General features: G+C 40.3%; 1 protein-coding gene across 19 annotated transcripts in view; it reads left to right on the top strand.

The window, feature by feature from the left end:
- SLC9A9 (solute carrier family 9 member A9) overlaps positions 1–17,396 on the top strand; it is a 683,127-nt gene that overhangs the window by 94,284 nt on the left and 571,447 nt on the right. For 10 of the 19 annotated variants that reach the window (XM_082461227.1, XM_082461222.1, XM_082461226.1 and 7 more), the window contains one exon: positions 7,430–7,512. The exons of 4 other annotated variants lie outside the window; for them this stretch is intronic. The gene's annotated coding sequence lies outside the window, so the exon portion shown is untranslated. Of the gene's footprint in view, positions 1–2,952; positions 3,092–3,198; positions 3,290–7,429; positions 7,513–17,396 lie in introns of all 19 variants that reach the window. 5 more of the 19 variants (XM_082461225.1, XM_082461220.1, XM_082461231.1 and 2 more) reach the window with 3 other exon arrangements.

Raw genomic sequence — 17,396 nt, 5'->3', positions numbered from 1 at the left:
GCTGGATCATATGGTAGTTCTATTTCTAATTTTTTGAGGAATCGCCATACTGTTTTCCACAGTGGCTGCACCAATTTACATTCCCACCAACAGTGCACAAGTGTTCCCTTTTCTCCACTCCTTGCCAACACTTGTTACCTTTTGTCTTTTTAATAATAGCCATTCTAATAGGTGTGAGGTGATGTCTTATTGTGGCTTTGATTAGTATTTCCCTGATGATTAGTGATGATGAACGTCTTTTCATATGTCTGTTGGCCATCTGTATGTCTTCTTTGGAAAAATGTCTATTCAGATCCTTTGCTGTGCAAGACACTTATGTGTTATGTTGAGTGTTTATTTTTTGATCATAGCCAGGCCTCTTCCTTCTGTGGCCTTGAGTTGGAGTGGGGTGCTATATTGAAGGCTAAAAACAGAAATTACCTAAGTTCTTGCTTTCAAAACTTTGAGTTAATTGAATGCATTGTGCTAGGTCAGTCTTTCTCAAAATGTAGCCTCAAATCAGAGTCACGTGGAGGATTTGTTAAAACACTTCCTTCTGGTCGTCTACACCGAGATTCTGATGATTTCCATTTCTCACAAGCTCCCCCAGTACTGCTGCTGCTACTCTCAAAATCACACTTAGAGAACCCCCGTGAGAGAGGTAAGGTAGGAAGGAGAGTGTCCCAAGAATACTTCAGAAGCAGCATAAGAAAGGAAAACAATTTCCTCAGGCTGAGAAGGGGTCAGAGGTCCCAGGGACCTGAGACCTACTAGATGTCAGACAATGGCTTGCATCAGAGTCTCCTGCCTTCTCCCAAAGAGGAGCAGTGCCCCTGACCTCAAAGGACATGTGGGCTTTGCTAACGCACATAACAAAGAGGGACCAAACTCCTGGCTGCTTCTCACCCTTTGAAATGTTCTTCTCTGTGTAAGATCCCCAGGACTTTCCCATGACCCTGGTGAGTGGACCTAATAATCCTGAGATTGAATTTCCCAACAGCTCTGACCAATCAAGACGGAGATTGAATTATGATTTGAATAAAGAAAATGACATTCTTGCACATCTGGGGCTACAGGGTAAAATTCCTACATGCTTCATTGACTAAGTTGCTTTCAGGGATTGGCTTAGGGCACTAACCCTTCTCTTTATACCTGTACATCTTTCCACGGCCACAGGGAGAGTACTTCAAAAGGTCACTTATAAGCCCTGTGATTTAGCTCTGGAAGAGGACTGGGGCAGGAGGCCAAGATCATGCCCATGACTCTGATCCTCTGCCCATCCAGCACTGCCAGCACAGCTGTTTTGAGTTTATGAGCGAGGGGACCTGGTACCCTGGTTCAGCTGACCTCCATTTTATCTAGAGCTTAGGGCTACACTCAGCTGCTGCACTTCTATAAACATGTTTTCATTTAAGCAACAGTGGAAAACTTTTGCAAAAATTATTATTGTTCTTCAATTCTCCCAAACAAAAGGCCATTTTGTATAAATGGCCAAGATGTTTAAAACAAATGTTCTCAATCAGAAATGTTTACCATCCAAATGTTATAAACAAACTTTTTTTCCATACACTTACCCAAATAACGTATTTATTGGGACAAAGTGTCTTCTTAGAAACTTGTCAGGGAAATCTCCAAAGTATCTGGAATATTTCATATAATGCTCTACTTTGTCCTTTCAAAATTACCCTTCATTTTGGCTTTGGCCTGTTCTTTATTGACTGAAGTTCTAAGCATAGCCAAAAATAATGTCTGTTTTCTGAATTATTTTCTGGCCATTTTCACAGAAACATGGAAGGAGTTGGTCATTATACTTAAAGGACCTGAGAGTAGAAAGAGAAGGTGACATAAATAAGGTTTATAAATACTTATCAGATGTTGACAGTGAGATAAACCACTGTGAAAGAAAGTGGAAAATGTCCCTATTATTAAAGTATGGTGTTCACACTGGATCATTAATTCATATCCTGCTGTGTCCAGACCACACAACTATTTGACACAGAACTTACCAAGTTTAGTCTCAGACTAAGCTTTACATTATTTGTGCAGAGGCCCCAACTTCTCACTTTCTGCACATAGATGAACTGTCAAGTCACATAATATATGGCTCTATTGGGTGCTCTATTAGGTGTGGCATAAATGGAATACAACATGCAGCATCCCTTCAAAAGCAACACTGGATTATTATTTATCTATTATTATAGATTGGGCCTGATACATTTTTGGTAGTTATAGAAATTGATAGCTATAAAAATAATCAAACTGCATATTGGGGACTGGTATTGCTTCACAGTTCTAATTTCAAAATAAATTAGTAAGAATATCAACTTTTGCTGCTATAAATGCACCATTGGATCCCAAACAGGAAAGGAATACTGTGTATAGGGGGCAATTCCAAGTCAGCCTCTATCCACTGTCATTTCAGGTTCTGTCTTTTTTGGTTAAACTGTAGAGAGTTCTTATATTTGCCATTTGCTAAGATGTAGAGAATTCTTAGACACTGTGCTAGGAAATGTGCATATATTTCTCTTTTAATCCCTACAGTAATGCTATGAGGTTGATACTTGTTTTAACTCAGACTGGCATAACAAAATACAATAAACTGGGTGGCTTAAACAAGAATTTATTTCTCACAGTTCTGGAGGCTGTAAGTACAAAATCAAGGTGCCATCAGGGTTGATGTTTGATGAGAGTTCTCTCCTTGGGTTGCAGACAGCCACCTTCTCCCTGTGTCCTCACATGGCCTTTCTTTGGTGCACTTGGATAGGGAGAATGAGCAAGTTCTCTGGTATCTCTTCTTATAAGGGCACTAATCCCATTATGAGGGCCCCACCCTTATGACCTCATCTAACCTAATTATCTCCCAAAGGCCCCATCTTCTAATACAATCACACTGGGCATTAGGGTTTCAATATATGAATTTTGGAAGACAACATTTCAGTTCATAACAGCACTATTATTATTTCCATTCTATAGATGGAGAAATCAAGCTCTAAGAGGTTCAGTTAATCAGTGGAGGAGCCAGGAATTGTACCCATTCTATCTCCAAATTCTGATCTCTGGAAGACCATATGACTTTCATAGAGCTATCCTTGGGACAGTATCACTGGCTGATGTCAGTATCACCTAATCCCCTAGGCCTTAGCAGCTTGTTCTATAAATGGAGTTAAATTTCCACTAGATCTCTCCTTTCCTGCTCATTCAGGGTCTCATCCCTTTCAGACTGCAGCCCTCCAGTGCTTCTGGGAGATGGCAGGCAGATACCTCCTATGGGCAACTATAATTCAGCTTCAGTAAGACTGTCTCTCCTAAGGTACCTGTCCTCTCCATCCCCAAATACTATACTTCACACCAGGCTTAGATCCTGGAACCTTCAAACTTCATGACTTCCTACTGGAAATGTTTATTGAATGTCTTCTGTGTTCCTGGCACTGTGCTTCATTTACCACCATGGGTGAGACAGAATATAACTAGTGAAGCATTATAGACATGACTACAAATTATGGTACATGTTTTAAAGTTTCAAAGCTGTGTGTTATGGCGGGAAAAGTACATCTTTCTCCCTCTTTTTATGAATGTATTAAGAAAAAAAATCTAAAACAGAAGAAAAAGCAACAGGTAACTGTGTGCTTTTTTCAAAATCGTACTAGACTAGTGATTCTCAACCATGGGCAATTTTGTCCCCCAGGGTCATTTGGCAATATCTGGAAACACTTTTAATTGTTATGACTGGGAGGGTAGGTGCTACTGGTGTCCAGTGGGAAGAGGCAGAGATTCTGCAGAACATCATACAGACCACAGAATAACCCCCCCATGACAGTTATCCAAATTATGCATCCCAAAGTGTCAGTAGTGCCAAGGCTGAGGAACCCTGAACTCTAGAGCATTGCCTACCAAGCCTGATTAAGGGGCAGCTGGTGCTCCAGGGGACTATAACTTTGTTCGACTTTCTATTTCCTATTGATTAAGTCTTAGACTATGTAAAGTTGGATGTTAACTTACAAAAGATTGATAAACTGCCAATGATTTCTGTCTAGTACAAAAGTTTTATTGTCCTAGTAGTCACTGACCATTTTCTAAAATCTAACTTTGAAATTTATTCCAGCATTCTTTTCTTTTCTCTGAATATATATACAATTGATGTTCATTGTTTGTGGTAGTTACGTTCTATAAGGTCACTCTGAACGCTGAATTAGTGAATACTGAACCATTGCTCCTAGAGGGAGTACAGGGTTAGGTTCCTTCAAGCTTCTGGTCACATTTTAATCAATATCTAACCTTGATTTATATGTGTTTCTGCTTAAAGGGCAACTTATTTGGTATATGCTGTTGATTCATTAACATTGAGCTCACAGCCAGCAGCACCATAATTCGTGCTTGAACGAAGCTTATGTAACACACAGAGTTTCTCTGTGAGGCATATCACAGCTTTCTTGAGCTTAGAAGCAATAGATAGACTCCCAACACTGCATGTGGGACTTATTTTGAACAGTAAAATCACCAAGAAAAATGCAAAAAAAGTGGCAATAAATAGACCTCAAAAAGGACACTTGTTTACAATATGAGAGCTGAAACAAGAAGTCAGAGCATGCACTTGTTTGACCTTGGCCGGGAGCTTATATGTTGGGAGACTCAAATTTTTTGCCTCTCTGCACATGACCTCTGTGTGTCCTTGAACACTCCACAGATGACCACGAAAGTGCTGCAAGGCTTGATTTTGGAATTACAAATAAATTTTAGTGAGTAGACAAATCTGCAAATATGGAATCTGCGAGTAATGAGGATCTGTTGTATTAGTTTCTCATGTTCTATTTTGAACCAGCTTTTCAAAACAGATGTTAGTTCCTTCATTACGGAATTAAAAAATTATTTGACACATGCTCACTATATTGGTATAAGAATTATGTTTTTAGCTTTTTGAAAATTAAAATAGAAAATTTAACCTTTTTTAGGTGTCAAAATTTGTTATTTAGATAGACAAGTGCCCAGTGTCTTATGATGGTTTAGGGTGGTAGCTCTTCCAGGTTTATTTTAGGGACATGAGTCCCAGTCAAGTGGGGACCGGACCCAGAGACAAATGTGCATGGCAGACAACTCACTGTGTTCACAGTCTTCTCTCCCTTCAGGTGTTCCTGGCTAAGCCCCCTGTGTCTGGCATCTACTTCTCTCAGCATGCGTTCTCCCTCAGGAGGCTCTTAGTCCTCAGGGAAACAGGCTGCTACTGAGCCCACTGCACAATTTCCAGAAATGCCAGGCTAAACTCAATCTGGGACCCCAAGAGACAGGTGGGAAGCTGGTCTTTGAGGTCACAGCAAGGGTTAGCTGAAGTCAGGAAAGTTTCAACAAAGTTAAACCAAAAAGAATTCTGAGGGAAAAGACTCTCCACAGAGTGAATTCTCACTGAAGGGACTGGGGAAATTCTCTTTCATAATAGAACTTTCTGGAACCCAAAGAAATAAGGCCCAGGGCCTTTAGCAAAATAAATGCGTAGCAACTTCCTCATACAACTGAAAGTTTATCAGAAAATTAACATGTAAGAAGTCTTTGCAAGTAGGAGGTGCTACATTATATTAATGGGGCTGCTAAGAGGAAGGCTGATGTCTTGAGAACCAGAAGTAACTTTACAATCTCTGCATACCTAGAGTCCACGTGAGTTGTATTTTTAAACACTATTATACATTTTTTGCTTGGGGAGTTTTAAAGTTAAAAATAGTATTTAAAAAACTCAGCAAGAGATAAGGTAACATTTTCCTTTTTCTTTCCCTTCCCTTCCCTTCCTCCTTTTTGTCTTTAACAACCTGAATCATCCTTATAGCCTTGTGAAAATTACTGGGGTGGTGTTTTCATCATTTACAGCAGTGGTTCTGTTACCGACCTGTCTGAGTCTGAGTCGGCCCCCAAGAAGCGTTCTTCTGCCCAGTGTCAATCAAGTAAATAGAATGAGATCAAGCTCCATTCAGAAGCAAAGGAAAGCTTTATCCTTTGATCAAAGAATGGAGAGGTGCGAGCTTGACTCTAGAGTACGTGTTCTCTAGAGTACATGCTGGCAGGGCTTCTTTATAGGGTTCTCTGCTACGGAGGGAAGGATGGATGGAGTTCCTACGGGTCTTTGCAGTCATGTTGCTCACAGCGCTCCAGACTGACGTGTTGGGCACAGCATCTCTGCACACAGTATGCAGTTGCCACCCTGGACTTCAGTGTTGTGGGCAGCGCTTCTGCACATGGTCTGCCAAGTTGGGGTATGGGGCACAGTGGTTCTGTGCTGAGGATGCTAATCCATAACTTAGGTGTAAGATTTTATCACCTAGATTCCATCTTACTCCCCTCACCTCAGTCCCCAGTGGGCTTGGCCTGTGACAGTTCTCAACCAGGAGGGATTTTTGCCCTGCAGGGGACGTTTGGCCACGTCTGGAGATGTTTTTTCATAAGGGATGGAAGGGTGGTTAGGGAGGTCCAAAATATCAATAGTGCCAAGGTTTTGAAACTAGTCTACCCAGGGGTCAGCAAACTTTGTCTGTAAAGGACCAGATAGTAAGCATTTTAGGCCATACTCTGTTGCAACAACTCAACTCCGGTTGTAACGTGAAACTAGCCATAGACAACATGTAAATAAATGAGTGTGGCTGTGTTCCAATGAAATTGTATTATGAACACTGTTAAATTAATTAAGCAAGGAAGCCATCAGGCTGAGGTAGCCCTAATGCTGTGACTGCCTACACAAGCAAACCCAAATCTAAGGCTTAGAATACCACAAATGTACGAAATTGAAACCTAAGGCCAACCAATCGCAAACAGCCAACTAGGCTTTAAGCTGTACCCATCAATAATTTCCTCTCTTTGCTTCCACGTTTTTTTCTATAAAAGTCTTTCCTGAGCTCCTGTCAGCAGAGCTGTTCTTACCACTTCTGGTTTGGCAGTGCCCCATTTGAATCAATTTTTGCTCGAATAAACTCTTAAAATTTTTAATATGAATCAGTTTATCTTTTAATAACATTGAAATTTGAATTTCATATAATTTTCATATGTCATAAAATATTATTCTTCATTTGATTTTTTTCTTTTTCAACAATTTAAAAATATAAAAGAAAAACCATTTCTAGCCTGCAACCCATACAATAAAAAGGGCTGGGCCTGATTTGGCCCATGGTCCCAGTGAATAGAAAGGTTTTTGCTCCCATCTCTTTTAAAGGAAGCACAGTACTTTCATTCAGCAAAACCATTTATTCTTTTTTTTTTTTTTTTAACTTACATTTTAAAGTATGATTTGTGTTGTGTGATTCAGTGATTCAGCTAAGAGGAGCTGTGGATGAAGAATAGCCCTTTTTATGTAAGCAGTGCTGTTGTGTTCCAGTCATTAAGAACTGAATTTTTAATAGGCTCATGGACTGAGGAAAATTATTCTTTTTCTTGAGTGTTTATGATTTGCTTATTTAATCTTTGTCCCCTTTTTTAGCCTTCTTGTTTTCTTTCGGCTCAGTACTGGATCTTCCGACTGAAGCAGACCCAATTTTCTGTGGGGCTGAAATTTCACCAGGGGTGAGTTCATTCAGATTCAGGGTCATTTACATTTCAAGTCTGCAATTTGATCTGATTATCACTGGCTGAAAAGAAACACTAAGGGCTTTTTAATGTGGGCTGAACTGGATAATCCATTCCAAGGTCTGGGTAAAACTGGGAGAAATCGGGAGTCTGGAGGGTAGTTGCTTTTTATTTCTCAGCAGGGGAATATCATGGGAGAGTTTATAAACACCATTTTCCAAAGAACAACTGAAAAAAGCTTGAGATTTTTGCTGAAGAATGAAGGTGGGAGAAACACTTCCTGCCAGGGTGAAAAAGAAGGGAGAATGGAAAAGGAACATAAAGGAGTTATCCTGGAACAGGCTGAAATATGCCTAAGGGTTAAGGGCATAGTTATAGTACTTCCAGTACTTTCTCCTTTCCTAAGTGGTGTAAAGAGTACTGAAAAAACTTCTAGAACTGATAAGAGTTTGCTACAGTGCCCAGATATCATATAAAATATACAAAACATTAATTTCTCTAAGTTTACCTATTAGAAGACACAATATGGAAACCAAAGATCCCATTCTCAATGTCAACAAAAGACATAAAATAGCTAAGAATAAGCCTATCAAGAAATGTGTAAAGCACACATGATGAAAACTACAATATTTTACTGAGAGGTGTAAAGAAAAAATTGAATAAATGTAGAGACATTTTACCAGTCAGGGTTCTGTCAATGAAGCAGAACCATTATGAGTGATGAGAGTCAGGGATTTATTCAAGGATTGGACCTTACACAACTGTGGGAACCAGTTGAGAAATCAATGTACAGCAGTTGTTTCTGCATCTGGTGCTGGCCTCATGTCAGCAGAGCTGACAAATGGGAAAGAAAGATGGTCTTAAGTGGGGGAGAGCAGGGAAAGACTGGAAATTGCATTTCTTTTTCTTATCACCTCCAACCTCAATGACGTGGGTGACCTGGAAGGTAACTGGAGCCCTTCACCATGGTGAACCTGGCACATGAAGCTGATTCTGAGAGCTGGAGGAGGAGGTCCGGCATTAACTGGTAGAGCCATAGGTCCAGATGCTGCTTCATTACATAATTATGTAAAAAAAAAACACTTTTACAAATAATAATCTAGAGTCCACCTCTCACCACCTGTACCCCACCTCCCCTGTACAAACCACTTACCAATTTCCTGGCCCAAAAGCATAGCAGTTTAGGCTAATGGATGCCTCTCTTGTCTGCCTATGTGCTGTTCACTACTAACAGTAGAATGATCCTTTAAAAATGTAAACAAGATCATGTCATTGCTCTACCTGAATTTTCTTTATGGCTTTCCTTACATTTAAAAGTGAAATCCAAAGGCCTTACACGCCATGGCACAGAAAGCCTTATGCCATCTGGTTGTGGATGCATTTCTGACCTTATTCACACCCTTGCCCTCTGTGAGAGCAGGAACTTTGTTTATCGCTATCACTCAGAACAGTGCTTAGCACAGAGCGGACCCTCACTAAATTTTTTTTGAAGGAATGAATTAATGGATGGATGACTAGAAAAAAAAAGACCAATGAATTATGAAGAGTTTTTTTTAAAGAAAGGATACAGTTCATCATTGGCTCGTTGATAAGGGCACTCTCATATACTGCTTGAGGTCATGTATATTTAGACAATATTTGGGGGAAAAAAATTTGGAAAAAAGAATGTAAATTTTGTGAAGTTCATATCATTTTAAGATTTAGTAGTTTCAACTATAAATCCAGAATATGCATACTTACTGATTTAGGTAAAAGGAGCTTATTATAGCATTATTAATCATAATAAAAAATCGGGAACAATCTAAATGTCCAACAATAGGGGAAAAGTTTAATACCTGTTTGTCTACTCACATGATGGAATATTATATAGGTATTACCATGATTTCCAAACAAATTTTTACCTCTGGGAAACTGCTAAGTAAAAGAACAAAATACAAAACTTTAGATATCGTATGATTATAATTAAAAATACATATGCATAAATTTAAAATTGGAGTAAATCATTACAATGTTACCTGTGGTTAATTGTGGTTGGTGGGATAACTAGTGATTTAAATTTTCTTCATTATACTTTGTTTAAATTTCAAATTTTATTATGTTTAGAATCAGAAAAGCCTATAAAATTTATTTTTTAAAATCATTATAATTGACAGAGGAACTACTGATCAATGAATGCTGGCAGTCTTTAACACTTCCACAGACAGGTGTGGACCAGTGAATTAATGAATGTGAATCAAATGTGCATAAAATTAAATTACCTTCCTACAAAACAAGGCCAGAGAACCTTATAACAAGATTTCAGTTCACGTCTATGGCTCAGATGTTCATAAAAAGGAACTTCCTTTTCTTATTTATTTTTTTAATAACTGGTCCCATTTTATTCTACATTCTTCCATGCCTCTTATGGTAGAAAATACTTGATTTGTCAGCCGATGTTGCCTCTATCTCATACAGTTTAAAATAGCAATTACACTGTGCTATTCCATCACTTCCTTCTTTGGTTGATGTAAATCTGGGAGATATGCTTTATGAGTTTGCTCTAGAGACGTGTCATTTCATTCTTGCTGGACCTGCTTACAGTATCTCACTTCATTTGACCACTTGCCACATCTGCCTCAGTGTCTCTTGGCCCCTTAGTGACTGGGGTCCTGTTGCATCAATTATGGGAGTGAGGATGGTCTCACCCGGTGTTCAGGGCAGTGTGTGCAACTGATGCTTATAACAACCAGCTTTTATTGAATACATATCATGTGCAAGGTCGTGCATTCTAACAACTTGAGGGGTACTAGCTTGTGCAATCCTCATGCCACCTCTATGAGATAGATAGACAGGTAAGGAAACTGTGGCTCAGAGAGAGTAAGTACTTTGCCCACAGTCTGTAAGTGTCAAGGTCAGAATGTCCATGGACCTTGTCACTTCCCCCAGTTGTCAGGCTCCTTCATACTGTGGGCTTCTCATTTGACCTCAGGTCTCCTTGGGACCCCTTCTTCACAGTTACAGGAACCCTTGGCTGCTTCTCCACAGGAGAAATTGGACCCTATGAGGTTGTTCCCATACCTACGTACAAGTCTGTACCTTGGTTCTACAAGCATTGCTACATTACCTTGCCTTGCCAAGGCTGTCGGAGGCAGTAATGACAGGCTGATGGTTTATCCAGGGTCCTCACAGGGAGAGAAGGGAATTTGTCCCACTGTTTTCTAATTTTCCAGAGCCTGCCTTCCCGAGAACTTTTGGGAAACTCACTTTCTCCCTCTAGCTTCTGGATGAGCTTTCTCCTTTTGAGCTTTGACCTTTTTCCTCCTTGTCTGATCTTCCAGCTTTAGATCCTGATGTGTGAAAACCAAGTTGTGGGATATTTGATAAAAACATTGAAAAGTCAGGTTATTAGTACGAAAAAAAAGTCTTGCTAGGAAAAAAAGTTCAAACAAGTCTTCTTAACTTCAGGTCTTACCACTTTGTTGCTTTTCTGGGTTTGTCTTTATGATGAAAAGCTGAAGAGGGAAAAAACATCTGAGTTGCACAGAAATGACACTGGGTGATATTTGAAAATATTACCCTGCTCCTTATTTTTATCTTCAACCCTGAAGGTCCATGCTAGCCTGGCTGTCCCTATCTGGAAGCACCCCTTCCTGTCTTGGTCAGTGGTCCTGCCTTTCCCATCCTGCCATCACACATTCAAGAGCTATTAATATCCAAGTTCTGCCATTCATGTCAGCATTTGTAAGGCTCTTGGGTTTCAAAGGACCCTTGTTTAAACTCCACACTGGTGAAAGCAAAATCTTAAGCATCAAAAGCTGACATCTTAGCTACAACTCACTTTTGTGTTACAAGTGAGAGTGGGAAAAAGAACTCAAAGAGGGAAGCCATAGAGGGCCAGTGAGAGCATTAGCATGTTGCCCAGAAGACCCTCTTCTTTCTAGTATGAATGCTCTCATTGCACAAAGGGAACACTGTGCTACTTGCAGTTTAATGTATCTGTTTAATGATAACAAGTCTTAGTTATCTTTCATTTTGTCCACACATCTAGTTCCAGATTATGTTTTACTCATGCAGGAGAAACAATCAATATTCCCTTTTTTATACCAAAGTGTTTAGACTCACGTTATTAACTCCGTTCAATCTTAGTCTATAATTTACTGTAAGGTACTTACTCTAAGGTGAATAAAAGTGAACAAGCAAGCAAACAAAACCTACAGATTATGCTTACACTGGAAGAAAATAACAGAAAGAATCACTTTTCACTCAGGTTTTGTTACGGAACCAAACTTGGACCTCAGACCCCAACCAGAAGCCTGGCATAAGATTCCTGGAACACCACTCTGTTACCTCACCACCAACCAATCAGAAGAAAGTCACACACCCTGCAGCCCTACCCCTAAATTTTATCTCTAAAAACGCTTCCCTGAAAACCATCAGGGAGTTGGGTCTTTTGAGCATGAGCCGCCTGTACTCTTTGCTTGACACCTGCAGTAAACACTGTACTTTCCTTCACTACAACCAGGTGTCAATAGACTGGCTTTACTGGGTGGCAGGCAAGAGGACCCTAATAACATGCTGTGTTAGGAAACATGTTGGAAAACAGATACCCTCAAAATTGGTGCTGAGATTTGGCAAAATCTGACAAAATTGACAATGCATATAGTTGGTTTTTTATTTATTTATTTATTTATTTATTTATTTATGGCCGTCTTGGGTCTTCGTTTCTGTGCGAGGGCTTTCTCTAGTTGTGGCAAGTGGGGACTACTCTTCTTCGCCGTGCGCGGGCCTCTCACTATCGCGGCCTCTCTTGTTGCAGAGCACAGACTCCAGACGCGCAGGCTCAGTAATTGTGGCTCATGGGACTAGTTGCTCCGCGGCATGTGGGATCTTCCCAGACCAGGGCTCGAACCTGTGTCCCCTGCATTGGCAGGCAGATTCTCAACCACTGTGCCACCAGGGACAAGTCCCACTTCCAGTAAATTTATCCTGTAAATATACTCACACACGGGCAAAGTGACAGATGTAGAAGTTTTTTTTTTTTTTAACATCTTTATTGGGGTATACTTGCTTTACAATGGTGTGTTAGTTTCTGCTTTATAACAAAGTGAATCAGTTATACATATACATATGTTCCCATATCTCTTCCCTCTTGCATCTCCCTCCCTCCCACCCTCCCTATCCCACCCCTCTAGGTGGTCATAAAGCACCGAGCTGATCTCCCTGTGCTATGCGGCTGCTTCCCACTAGCTATCTATTTTACATTTGGTAGTGTATATATGTCCATGCCACTCTCTCACTTTGTCTCAGCTTACCCTTCCCCCTCCCCATATCCTCAAGTCCATTCTCATGTAGGTCTGCATCTTTATTCCCGTCTTGCCCCTAGGTTCTTCTGACCATTTTTTTTTCTTTTCTTTCTTTCTTTTTTTTTTAATATTCCATATCTATGTGTAAGCATACGGTATTTGTTTTTCTGACTTACTTCACTCTGTATGACAGACTCTAGGTCCATCCACCTCACTAAAAGTAACTCAGTTTCGTTCCTTTTTATGGCTGAGTAATTTTCCATTTTATATATGTGCCACATCTTCTTTATCCATTCATCTGTTAATGGACACTTAGGTTGCTTCCATGTCCTGGCTATTGTAAATAGAGCTGCAATGAACATTTTGGTACATGACTCTTTTTGAATTATGGTTTTCTTAGGGTATATGCCCAGTAGTGGGATTGCAGGGTCATATGATACTTCTATTTTTAGTTTTTTAAGAAACCTCCATACTGTTCTCCATAGTGGCTGTATCAATTTACATTCCCACCAACAGTGCAAGAAGGTTCCCTTTTCTCCACACCCTCTCCAGCATTTGTTGTTTGTAGATTTTTTGATGATGGCCATTCTGACCGGTGTGAGATGATATCTCATTGTAGTTTTGATTTGCATTTCTCTAATGATTAATGATGTTGAGCATTCTTTCATGTGTTTGTTGTCAATCTGTATATATTCCTTGGAGAAATGTCTATTTAGGTCTTCTGCCCACTTTTGGATTGGGTTGTTTGTTTTGTTGATATTGAGTTGCATGAGTTGCTTGTATGTTTTGGAGATTAATCCTTTGTCAGTTGCTTCATTTGCAAATATTTTCTCCCATTCTGAGGGTTGTCTTTTCGTCTTGCTTATGGTTTCCTTTGCTGTGCAAAAGCTTTGAAGTTTCATTAGGTCCCATTTGTTTATTTTTGTTTCTATTTCCATTACTCTAGGAGGTGGGTCAAAAAGGATTTTGCTGTGATTTATGTCATAGAGTGTTCTGCCTATGTTTTCCTCTAAGAGTTTGATAGTGTCTGGCCTTACATTTAGGTCTTTAATCCGTTTTGAGTTTATTTTTGTGTATGGTGTTAGGGAGTGTTCTAATTTCATTCTTTTACATGTAGCTGTCCAGTTTTCCCAGCACCACTTATTGAAGAGACTGTCTTTTCTCCATTGTATATTTTTGCCTCCTTTTTCAAAGATAATGTGACCATATGTGCGTGGGTTTACCTCTGGGCTTTCTATCCTGTTCCATTGATCTATATTTCTGTTTTTGTGCCAGTACCATACTGTCTTGATGACTGTAGCTTTGTAGTATAGTCTGAAGTCAGGGAGGCTGATTCCTGCAGCTCCGTTTTTCTTTCTCAAGATTGCTTTGGCTATTCGTGATCTTTTGTGTTTCCATACACATTGTAAAATTTTTTGTTCTAGTTCTGTGAAAAATGCCAGTGGTAGTTTGATAGGGATTGCATTGAATCTGTGGATTGCTTTGGGTAGTAGAGTCATTTTCACAATGTTGACTCTTCCAATCCAAGAACATGGTATATCTCTCCATCTATTTGAATCATCTTTAATTTCTTTCATCAGTGTCTTATAATTTTCTGCATACAGGTCTTTTGTCTCCTTATGTAGGTTTTTCCTAGATATTTTATTCTTTTTGTTGCAATGGTAAATGGGAGTGTTTTCTTAATTTCACTTTCAGATTTTTCACCATTAGTGTATAGGAATGTAAGAGATTTCTGTGCATTAATTTTGTATCCTGCTACTTTACCAAATTCATTGATTAGCTCTAGGAGTTTTCTGGTAGCATCTTTAGGATTCTCTATGTATAGTATCATGTCATCTGCAAACAGTGACAGCATTACTTCTTCTTTTATTTCTTTTTCTTCTCTGATTGCTGTGGCTAAAACTTCCAAAACTGTGTTGAATAATAGTGGTGATTGTGGGCAACCTTGTCTTGTTCCTGATCTTAGTGGAAATGGTTTCAGTTTTTCACCATTGAGGACGATGTTGGCTGTGGGGTTGTCATATATGGCCTTTATTATGTTGAGGAAAGTTCCCTGTATGCCTACTTTCTGGAGGGTTTTTATCATAAATGGGTGTTGAATTTTGTCAAAAGCTTTCTCTGCATCTATTGAGATGATCATATCGTTTTTCTGCTTCAGTTTGTTAATATGGTGTATCATGTTGATTGATTTGCATATATTGAAGAATCCTTGCATTCCTGGGATAAACCCCACTTGATCATAGTATATGATCCTTTTAATGTGCTGTTGGATTCTGTTTGCTAGTATTTTGTTGAGGATGTTTGCATCTATGTTCATCAGTGATACTGGCCTGTAGTTTTCTTTCTTTGTGACATCTTTGTCTGGTTTTGGTATCAGGGTGATGGTGACCCCGTAGAATGAGTTTGGGAGTGTTCCTCCCTCTGCTATATTTTGGAAGAGTTTGAGAAGGATAGATGTTAGCTCTTCTCTAAATGTTTGATAGAATTTTCCTGTGAAGCCATCTGGTCCTGGGCTTTTGTTTGTTAGAAGACTTTTAATCACAATTTCAATTTCAGTGCTTGTGATTGGTCTGTTCATATTTTCTATTTCTTCCTGGTTCTGTCTCAGAAGGTTGTGCATTTCTAAGAATTTGTCCATTTCTTCCAGGTTGTCCATTTTATTGGCATATAGTTGCTTGTAGTAATCTCTCATGATCCTTTGTATTTCTGCAGTGTCAGTTGTTACTTCTCCTTTTTCATTTCTAATTCTATTGATTTGAGTCTTCTCCCTTTTTTTCTTGATAAGTCTGGCTAATGGTTTAGACAGATGTAGAAGTTTATTGTAGAGTTGTTCTTAATAGTTTTATTGGAAACAATCTTAAATGTTTATTAATAGATCAGGGGTTGGAAAAATTATACTACATCCCTACATTGGAATACTAAGCGGCCTTAAAAAGACTGAGGAGGGGGAGACCTTCAAGATGGCGGAGGAATAAGATGTGGAGATCATCTTCCTCCCCATAAATACATCAAAAATACATCTACATGTGGAACAACTCCTACAGAACACCTACTGAACGCTGGCAGAAGACCTCAGACTTCCCAAAAGGCAAGAAACTCCTCACATACCTGGGTAGGGCAAAAAAAAAAAGAAAAAACAGAGACAAAAGAATAGGGATGGGACCTGCACCCCAGGGAGGGAGCTGTGAAGAAGGAAAAGTTTCCACACACTAGGAAGCCCATTCACTGGCAGGGACATGGGGTGGGCAGAGAGGAAGGTTCGGAGCCATGGAGGAGAGTGCAGCAACAGGGGTGCAGAGGGAAAAGTGGAGAGATTCCCATGCAAAGGATCGGTGCCAACCAGCACTCACCAACCTGAGAGGCTTGTCTGCTCACCCACTGGGACAGGTGGGGGCTGGGAGCTGAGGCTCGGGCTTTGGAGTTCAGACCCCAGGGAGAGGACTGGAGTTGGCTTCGTGAAGACATCCTAAAGGGGGCTGGTGCACCATAGCTAGCCAGGAGGGAGTCTGGGAAAAAGTCTGGACCTGCCAGAGAGGCAGGAGACCTTTGTTTCAGGGCACACAAGGAGAGGGGATTCCTTCCCATTGTGCCCACAGAAGTCAGAGCACTGCCTAAGCGAGCTCCAGAGACAGGCGCCAGCCACGGTTATCAGCTGAGACCCCAGAGACGGGCATGAACCGCTAAAGCTGCTGACATCAAGAACCTGGTGTGCAAGCACAGGTCACTATCCACACACCCCTGGGAGCCTGAGCAGCATGCCACTGCAAGGGTCCCATGATCCGGGGCCAGCTTCCCTAGGAGAACACATGGGGTGCCTCAGGCTGTTGCAATGTCATGCCAGCCTCTGCCTCCTCAGGCTTGCCGAGCATTCCAATCATGACTACCATACCACTCCCCTTCCCCAGCCTCAGTAAGCAGGAGAGCCCTAATCTGCCACCGCTTTAACCCCCTGCTGTCTAGGCGGGGAATGGATGCCTGAAGGTGGCCTACACGCAGAAGTGGAGACAAAACCAAAGCTGAACCCCAGGAGCTGTGCGAACAAAGAAGAGAAAGGGAAATTTCTCTGTGCAGCCACAGGAGCAGCAGATTAAATCCCCACAATGAACTTGATAAAACATGCATTTTAAGAATACCTGAATAAACAACAAAAGTTCCCAAAACTGAGACAGTGCACTTTGGGAGCAACTTGGGGTTTGCTTTCTACATCCAATTTGTTTCTGGTTTTATGTTTATCTTAGCTTAGTATTTAGTGCTTATTATCATTGGTGGATTTGTTAATTGGTTTGGTTCCTCTTTTCTTTATATATATATATATATATTCTTTTCCTCCCTTTTCTCTTTTTGTGAGTGTGTATGTGTATGCTTCTTTTTGTGATTTTGTCTGTATAGGTTTGCTTTTGCTTTTACCATTTGTCTTAGGGTACTGTCTGTTCATTTTTTTTCTTTCTTTCTTTCTTTTTTTCCTTTTCTTTTGAGCTGTGTGGCTGGCAGGGTCTTGGTGCTCCAGCCGGGTGTCGGGCCTGAGCCTCTGAGGTGGGAGGACTGAGTCCAGGACATTGGACCCCCAGAAACCTCCCAGCCCCATGTAATATCAATCAG

Source organism: Balaenoptera physalus (genome assembly GCF_965194825.1).
Source record: "Balaenoptera physalus genome assembly, chromosome: 4".
Lineage (NCBI taxonomy): Eukaryota > Metazoa > Chordata > Mammalia > Artiodactyla > Balaenopteridae > Balaenoptera > Balaenoptera physalus.
This window is presented reverse-complemented; position numbering and strand designations above follow the sequence as displayed.